General features: G+C 38.2%; 1 pseudogene; it reads right to left on the reverse strand.

Moving 5' to 3' along the window:
- Positions 1–1,216: 1,216 nt before the first annotated feature.
- Positions 1,217–2,145, reverse strand: LOC130027234 (olfactory receptor 8S1-like; annotated as a pseudogene).
- Positions 2,146–8,512: the final 6,367 nt, after the last annotated feature.

Raw genomic sequence — 8,512 nt, forward strand, 5'->3', positions numbered from 1 at the left:
CAATATGCCATTGGGCTATACTATCACGCGACAGGGATGAATGGAGACGTTACTGGAGCCCGCTCTAGCAAACCAATGGATGACGGGACGACAAGTGACAAGTGATCATAGTGAAAAAAAGAGATAGGAAAAGAATTAAAGTGTCAGAGTGAGGAAGGAAACTATTGAAGGAAAATAAATTTTTAATGTTTCTTAAGCAATGTAAGCATATTTTGTATTACAGATTGAAGATTGTAAATATTCACTTCGGACTTGTGGGTGAGAGTTGCAGTAAAACAGGAGGGTTGGTTGCCTTGCACGGAACTAATCTGGATTCAATCCATAGCAACACACTGGTGCAGAGTCAGTCAGTAAGCCCTGAGTACTGCTGGGTGTGACCCAAAAGACCAAAGCCAAAACCAAACCAAACTAAGACAAAACAAAACAAAAAAACCAAGCTTGTTGAAAGGTATAAGGGAAAAAAAAAAACAGTAACTGAATACAATAGAGAATAAAAACTGGATAAAATAACAAAATTAAAAAGATAAAAATTGGGGATTAAGCAATAGTACAGCAGGGTATTGGCCTTGCATGCGGCTGACCCGGGTTTGATCCCCAGCATCCTATATGGTTTCCCCAACACCGCCAGGAGTAATTCTTGAGTGCAGAGGCAGGAGGAACCCCTGAGCATCGCTGGGTGTGACCCAAAAAAAGATAAAAATCAGTGGCAATACAAGATATATAAATAATTAACTCAGGGTATATAAATTCAAGATATAAAAATAATTCAAGGTATATGAATAATTAATAAATAATACAGCCTCTTACTATGTGTTTTAGGAAGAGGTAGTGATGGTATGAGAGAATAGAAGAAAAAAGCAGACTACATATGTGCAGTATAAACTACATATTCTTGAATTTTATTTTTCCTTTGTCAACATAGCTTGCGAGGAGAGGGGATCGCTGCTTTAGAATTAATGGTACAAATTCTGCCTTATGGGGCTGGAGAGAGCACAGTGAGGGAGGTGCTTGCCTTGCATGTGACTGACGTTTGGTTCAATCTGCAGCACTCCATATGGTCCGCCGAGCACACCAGGAGTGATCCCTGAGTGCAGGGCCAGGAGTAAGCCCGGCTCTGCCAGGTATGGCCCCAAAACAGAAAGGGTATTTTGAGAATTCTACCTGAAGTTCGAATACTTGTCAGGAAAAACTTGATCTCTGACTATGTCCTTGTTTTCTACCTAAAATACTGTAGGTACTTCTCCCAGGTCCGTTTCATTGCTGCCTTCACCTCCATGTTTTTCAGGCTGTAGATGAGGGGATTCAGCATGGGTGTGACTGCACTGTATTGTAAGGAGGAGAGCATATCTAAGGAGGAGCCAGAGGTGGGCATCAGATAGCGCACCAACCCTGAGCCAAAGAACAGGACGACTGCCACGAGGTGGGAGGAACAGGTAGAGAAGGCCTTGCTTCTCCCCGAGGTGGAGCTGATGCTCAGGATGCTGGAGACAATGCGAGCATAGGAGAAAAAGATTGGGAGGGAGGTTCCAAACCCATGCAACACGATAACGCAGATCAAGATGTCCACGTTGATAGAGATATCCGAGCAAGACAGAGGAAAGAGGGAGGGCAGCTCACAGGTGTAGTGACGTATGACTTGAGCCTCGCAGAAGTCAAGGTTGACAGCTAAGAGCACAATGACAATCGAATTGATAGAGGCCAAGCACCAAGAGAGAAAGACGAGCTTGAAACAGAGCTGATTGGTCATCATCTGGCCATAGAGCAGGGGGTGGCCGCGTAGCGGTCATAGGCCATCATTGAGAGAAGAAAGGCTTCCGTCCCTGCAGTGATATACACAAAGAAAACCTGGGCTAGACAACCCTTGACCGAGATGGTTTTCTTCTCAGACATGAGGTCCTGAAGTAGCTTAGGCATAGTGACGCAAGAAAAACAGAGGTCTAAGAAGGAGAGATTGCTCAGGAAGAAGTACATGGGAGTGTGGAGGTGGGAATCAGTTCTGATTACTAGGAGCATTGTCAGGTTCCCTGTCACTGTCAAGATATAAATCCCCAGGAAGAGCACAAAGAGCACAGCCTCGATGATGGGATTGTTCGACAGTCCAATGAAAATGAATTCAGTGACGGTGCTGTGGTTCCTCATGACCATTTGTCGCAGCTATTTCCCTGGAATCAAAGAGAAGGGGAGTGAAATCACTCCTCTCCTTCGGCACTTTCACCCTCTTCTACTTTGCTGCAACTCAATGATCACACCTTTCAGACTGCCTTTTCTTCATATCGTAAGAGGTTTTTTTTGGTTTGTTTGTTTGGTTTTTTTTTTTTTTTTTTTTTTTTTTTTTGCTTTTTGGGTCACAACCGGCGATGCACAGGGATTACTCCTAGCTCTGCACTCAGGAGTTACTCCTGGTGGTGCTCAGGGGACCATATGGGATTCTGGAAGTCGAATCCGGGTCAGCCCTGTGCAAGGCAAATGCCCTACCCACTGTGCTATCTCTCCAGCCCCAAGAATTTTCTTTTTTTTCTTTTTGGGTCACACCCGGCGATGCTCAGGGGTTACTCCTGGCTCATGCACTCAGGAATTACTCCTGGCAGTGCTTGGGGGACCATATGGGATGTTGGGAATCGAACCCAGGTCAGCCGTGTGCAAGGCAAATGCCCTACGCGCTGTGCTATCACTCCAGCCCCGAGTTTTCATTTTTGATGGCCTTGATCTTGCATTTTAGTCTTCAAGAGAATTCTGTTCTTCCAAGAAACTTATGGAAAAAATAAAAATCCCTGGCTAACCTATGTAACCATATATTAATATTCTACTGAATCCTCCATATACTTTAGAAATCCTAAAATGTATAGTGTGTATATGTAGAGGTTTTCTAAATATTTTCTTCTCTTCTCAGCTTTTTAATTGCATTTTTAAGTTAAAATTATCCAATAATTTCTCATCCATTTGCTACAGTAGATAGAATGGCTACAATCAAAGTTCCTCTGTGGTTGGTGAAATTTGTTAAAATATTTTTAAGATCAGAAAGAACAATGAATGATGGCAGACTGGATTATATTTACTGATACAGTCATGAAGTTGACATTTTAATATATTTCTTATGGAAAAAGAATCTACAAAAGCAGAAGCTGATGAGGTTTATAAAAGTCATAACATGCCTCTGGTTCTTATCCTATAAACAACACATTAAACTGTAACAGAATTATTAAATACAAAGCACATTCTTAACCACAATCTTGTTTAGGATTGCCTTAAAACAAGATTGTGACAGGAAGAGATCTATGGGATAATTTTATTCTCACTTTTTCTGGAAGAAGCCTAATAGTAAGGAAGAGTCTGCAATTCCAGCCTGGTATTAGAATAACAGGAAATAAAGTATATTGTTCTAATTATCAGCCCAGTATTTAAGTTTATTCCATTATTTTATGTGTTCCATATATTTTATAGCTTTCACATTCACAGATCTTCCTCATTTGTTCTTAATCTTATACAATTGTGGATGCTTTGGTTTTGTTTGACTGTTTGGGAGACACACCTGGCAGTACTCAGGGCTTATCCCTGGTTCTATGCTCAAGGACCACTAATGTCAAATCCAGGGGACCAGATGGGATTCTGGGGATCAAATCCTGGTTGACTACAAGGAAGGCAAGCACCCTCCCCACTTGCTATCTCTCTGGCCCCTGTGGCTGTGTTAGGTACCAGAACGTTCTATTGGTTTTTCTATCTGTGCCCATTCTTTTCCATTTCAAATGTACTTCTCCTAGTTCCGTAGTGTGGCCTCAAAAACACACTTACTTTATACAGCCTGTGTGGATGGCCCCCTTCTCTATGTACAACTCTCAATCACTGGATTCTTGCTCTCAGTTGCCTAATGTCACAGTCTGATTTTTGTTTTCTCTTTTATCTCATGTTAAACATGTATTTCTGTTTTCCTTTCCAAACTGTGGTAACACAGACCACAAATTAACAACTACATAGCATATATCCATTGGCTTCTGATTAATTCTCAAATGTTTCCCAGTTATTTGGAAGTATTTATTTAGGTCATACTGGGGGTGCTTAGGGACTACTCTTTGCTCTGTGCTTGGAGGTATTTGAAAGACCATGTAGCTTGAACCCAGGCCTCCACATATAAAGTATATGCTCAGTAATTGAACGATTTCTCCAGACTCCTCACAGAAGTATTGAATTTGGGCCCGAAGAGTATAAAGGATAAGGTTGCTTATCATACATGTGAACAACCTAATTCAACCCTCTGTACCTCATTTGGTCTCCTGAGCACTGCCAGATGTGATACTTGAGCACAGATCCAGGGTTAAATCCTAAACCCAGAGCATTGCTGTTTGTGTCTGAAAGACAAAATACAAAATCAAAGAATTTCATCTTCCTGATACGGAGTATTCTATTTATGACTTTCCAATATTCTGTGAAGGATTATTGGAAATCTAATAATATGGTGTTAACTTACATATAGAGAAGTTTGAATTCTGAACCCATTAACAAAGCTCTCAACCCAAGTTTAAGTCCAGCTTAGGTGTACATATAGGTTACCTGTGTGCCACCATAGACAATATTCACCTCGGTATGTCTGTAGAATGTTAGCCTACGCTCAGTGGTGATGACACATAATCAGCCATTGCAGTTAATTTTGAAGCTCCTGTATGGATGAGATTGCAAAAATCATTGAAAGCCATATCTATACAAGCAAAAGAAAATGGTGAATTTAAGCCATGCTTTTCAAAGATTTGTATTATTTTTAAATGTTTATTGATTCGACTATTCTGAAATTACTTCCTTTCTTCCATTCTCACTTACAAAATGATTTCCAGCCATGATTTTTACAGAGAAATCATAAGAACAGGTAAACCTTTGTAATAAATACTTTTCTATCGACCCTACATCTACTTTTAGGATGAATGAAGATTACTTCATTCATGGAATTTTCAAGTCATCACCAAGAAAGGAATCTCCTCCCTTCAATATTCCTAAGCAGTTTCTCAAATGGATGCCTTATGTTTCTTTAATAATCATGAACAGACAATTTCATTTAAATAATAAATATTTAGGCACAAAAATAAAACTTGCTGTTGATATTTGGAAAAGATTCTCGCTTTATTTAATCCTATGGCATTAATGACTGCTACTGGATTTTTAACATAGACTGAGAGCAGAAAAAGAAGTGCCTATGTCACCATTCAATCTATTGTACCATTTTACACTTCACATCCATTATACACAAAATCATTTGATCAATTTCTCTTATAAAATATGAAGCAGAATATTGAGCACATAAATTGTTTTGTGGCATCAGAACATTTATTAAGATAAGGTTAGCTGTTCCTATATAGAAAAATATTATTTTACTGATTTAAGATTCAGCCCAAAACTAAGCACAATTTTGAGTAAGTATTCTTATTTGCTTAGGAGTAGCCATTTGCCAAATTTCTGTGGAGATTTTTGTTAAGGGTTTGTGTGTGTGTGTGTGTGTGTGTGTGTGTGTGTGTCTGGTGCCAGGAATTGCCACCTGGGCTTCACATACACAAAATAAGTGTTCTATTACTGACCTACATCACTGGACCAAGTGAGCAATTCTTTACAACCTAGTTCATACAGGCAGCTTAAAGCTATTTTTTTTTTTTTTTTTTTTTTGCTTTTTGGGTCACACCCAGCCCTGGAAATGCACAGGGTTTACTCCTGGCTCATGCACTCAGGAATTACTCCTGGCAGTGTTCGGGGGACCATATGGGATGCTGGGAATAGAGCCTGTTAAATACAAAGCACATTCTTAACCACAATCTTGTTTAGGATTGCCTTAAAACAAGATTGTGACAGGAAGAGATCTATGGGATAATTTTATTCTCACTTTTTCTGGAAGAAGCCTAATAGTAAGGAAGAGTCTGCAATTCCAGCCTGGTATTAGAATAACAGGAAATAAAGTATATTGTTCTTTATTTACCCACTGTGCTATCACTCCAGCCCTTAAAGCTATTTTTTGATGAATAAATAAGTGAAGCATGTGCATGAATGGGGAGCCCAAGCAAGCTGACTTCAGTGAGCCTGGTGAACTGAGGGGCAAAACTGAGATCCTTCATGCATGAGGGAGGAATCTGAGTCTGGAGAAAGTCCTTCTAGTGCTAGAAGCAGGAAGGAACAAAGGGCAACTACATTTGATTGAAAATATTGTCAGAATTGTCCTCTCTTTCACAAATAGTCTAATGATCATCACCAATGCTCTCATTTCATTTCCGGCATTGGCTTCTGCAATCTTGGGACGCTGAAGAATGGGAGGATTTATGACCAGTCTCTAAAGTTTTACTGACCTTAATATTATGCACAGAAGGAATAAAAACTTTTCTGAAGAGCTCCTCAAAACAGCTGGTACAAAATACACCTTTTGGAGAAACAGACATGAGTCCTGGGGATATGGTATGCTAAGGATTAGGCTTATATCTTAAGTATAAAAATTAAGAAAGGGTGAGCTAGCTCTAATGGGATGAAACACAGAATTCACAGCAGAATCAATATGCACACAGAATTTTAGAAACAGAACAGTAGGGCGTGGTCCAAAAATTCAGAGAAGATCTTACCATTTTCCTGGATTATTTTTTGAGGATGCAGCTCCACATGTTCTTTCCATTCAATCACAGGTAGGTAAATATTAGGTAAAATCTCCCTATATAAGAATTCTTATCATAAGGTATTGACTCTTGATAAAGTCTTTTTTCCTTTTCTGGAATTGAGTGAAGGAAGTTAGACTAGCATAGCTCAGGCCCCAAAAGTACGAGAACTATCAGAATCAGGAGTTGTTTCTTTACCTTAATCTAGAGTGCTCATTCTTCAAGGACAAAACAGGAAAAAACAGGGATTGCTTTCCTAAAGAAGCTCATACCCCGAACAATAGGAACGTATTTCATTAAAGCTTTCTCTCTTGATATCAGAAACAATGACAATGCCTTCTCTTAATCTATCTCCTCTATGATTCTGAATGCTTTTTATTAGCGTTATTTAAGTAAAGGGCACTCTAACAGAACCAATCCAGAAGAGTATCTGTGCTTGGGTACCCATTAACTAGGTCAGGCACCAGAAGGAGGCTGAGTCACTGCACTAAATTCCCTGAAGTCTCAGCTCCAAGCTGAGATCTCAGATCACTAACCACTTAGTTTCCCATTAAGTAGAAAATTAAACTAAGCAGAAGGCACAGAGCATTTTCTCCAGGGCAGTATTTGAAGTTTCTGTATTGGGGCAGTAATTTAAAATTCAGAAGACACTATTATTAGATCTGGGAGGCTGAAAAAAGTGAGAATAAGAAACATATTAAAAAAAAAGTAATCTGTTAGGAAATGAACATTTTCTTCATGGCAACAGGATGTTATTAGGAATTGCCAAGGAAAATGAATTATGAAACAGTGTTTCACAGTTCTAAAGTTCACAGTGCTAAAGTTCATTTTAAGAGACTATTTAAGCTTCCTTATTTTCATAGTAGAATGGCCCATTATAATAACTTAATGAGAGGTGATAACTTCACCCTGGGAAAATGATTGAGTGTTAAATTTTCAGAATTTCTATTTTAAGTTTATAATGAAAATTTAAAGTCTGTTAAAATATTAACGTATATAATAGTTATTTTAATAAACAACATAGTGTTCTAAAACTGTGCAACATCAATATATCTTATTTTTAATTTGAGACCCAAATGAGTCATCAACATTTAGATATAATTGACATGTGAGTGATAAGCACAGAGTACTTTTTACCCCTAAACTAAACCAAATGATATAAATAGCAAATAAACATTTATTAATTTGCCATTTCTTCAAAAGAAAGTGTATGATAGGGACTGAGCGAGATAAGCGATTTCATAATAAGTTGTGTTCCCGCTAATCCACTTAAATCTTCACAGCTTAAAAGGTCACTTTTCTTTAAATGCGAATTTTAAAATGCAATGCTTTGATAAAGGTTAAACCCAGACTTAACAGGCTGTTTATTGTATAAAAATAAACACTCAATTCTTGGAAGCAAATATTACCCACACAATAAAGGACAATTTACTATGATTTTTTGGTTGTGTTTAGAAAATGTTGATCCTTGACTTAAAAAAAATATTAAGGACCCATAATATTTTTGGCAGTTTAGGGCTTGCCATTAGTGAATAAGAAAGAGGTCTAGTCTTATTGATTGAGCAATAGCAATCATTATGAGGGATTTATGAGGGATTAGTGGGAGAAATGGAAACGTATATGAAACTCACATGGGAACTTCACAAATAATATGAACAGGATAGTCTTAAACTAACAAAAAAGAGAGGGGTTCAAGCTAGAAAATTCTGATTTGTGATTGTCATTTCAAGATTTTGTCCATGTTATACAGAACAAGCTGAGGAGGTAATCTGAGGCACATGCTTAATGAAAAATGAAAAAAAGTTTAGCCTATGACTTAAGATAACTGATAACAAAGTTTCTCTGTTATGAGAAAAGAAACTTCTGGTTTATTTGAGAAGTTAGGACAAGTTATAAGGAAA

This window comes from Sorex fumeus, unplaced genomic scaffold, assembly GCF_029834395.1.
Source record: "Sorex fumeus unplaced genomic scaffold, SorFum_2.1 ptg000036l, whole genome shotgun sequence".
Classification (NCBI taxonomy): Eukaryota; Metazoa; Chordata; class Mammalia; order Eulipotyphla; family Soricidae; genus Sorex; species Sorex fumeus.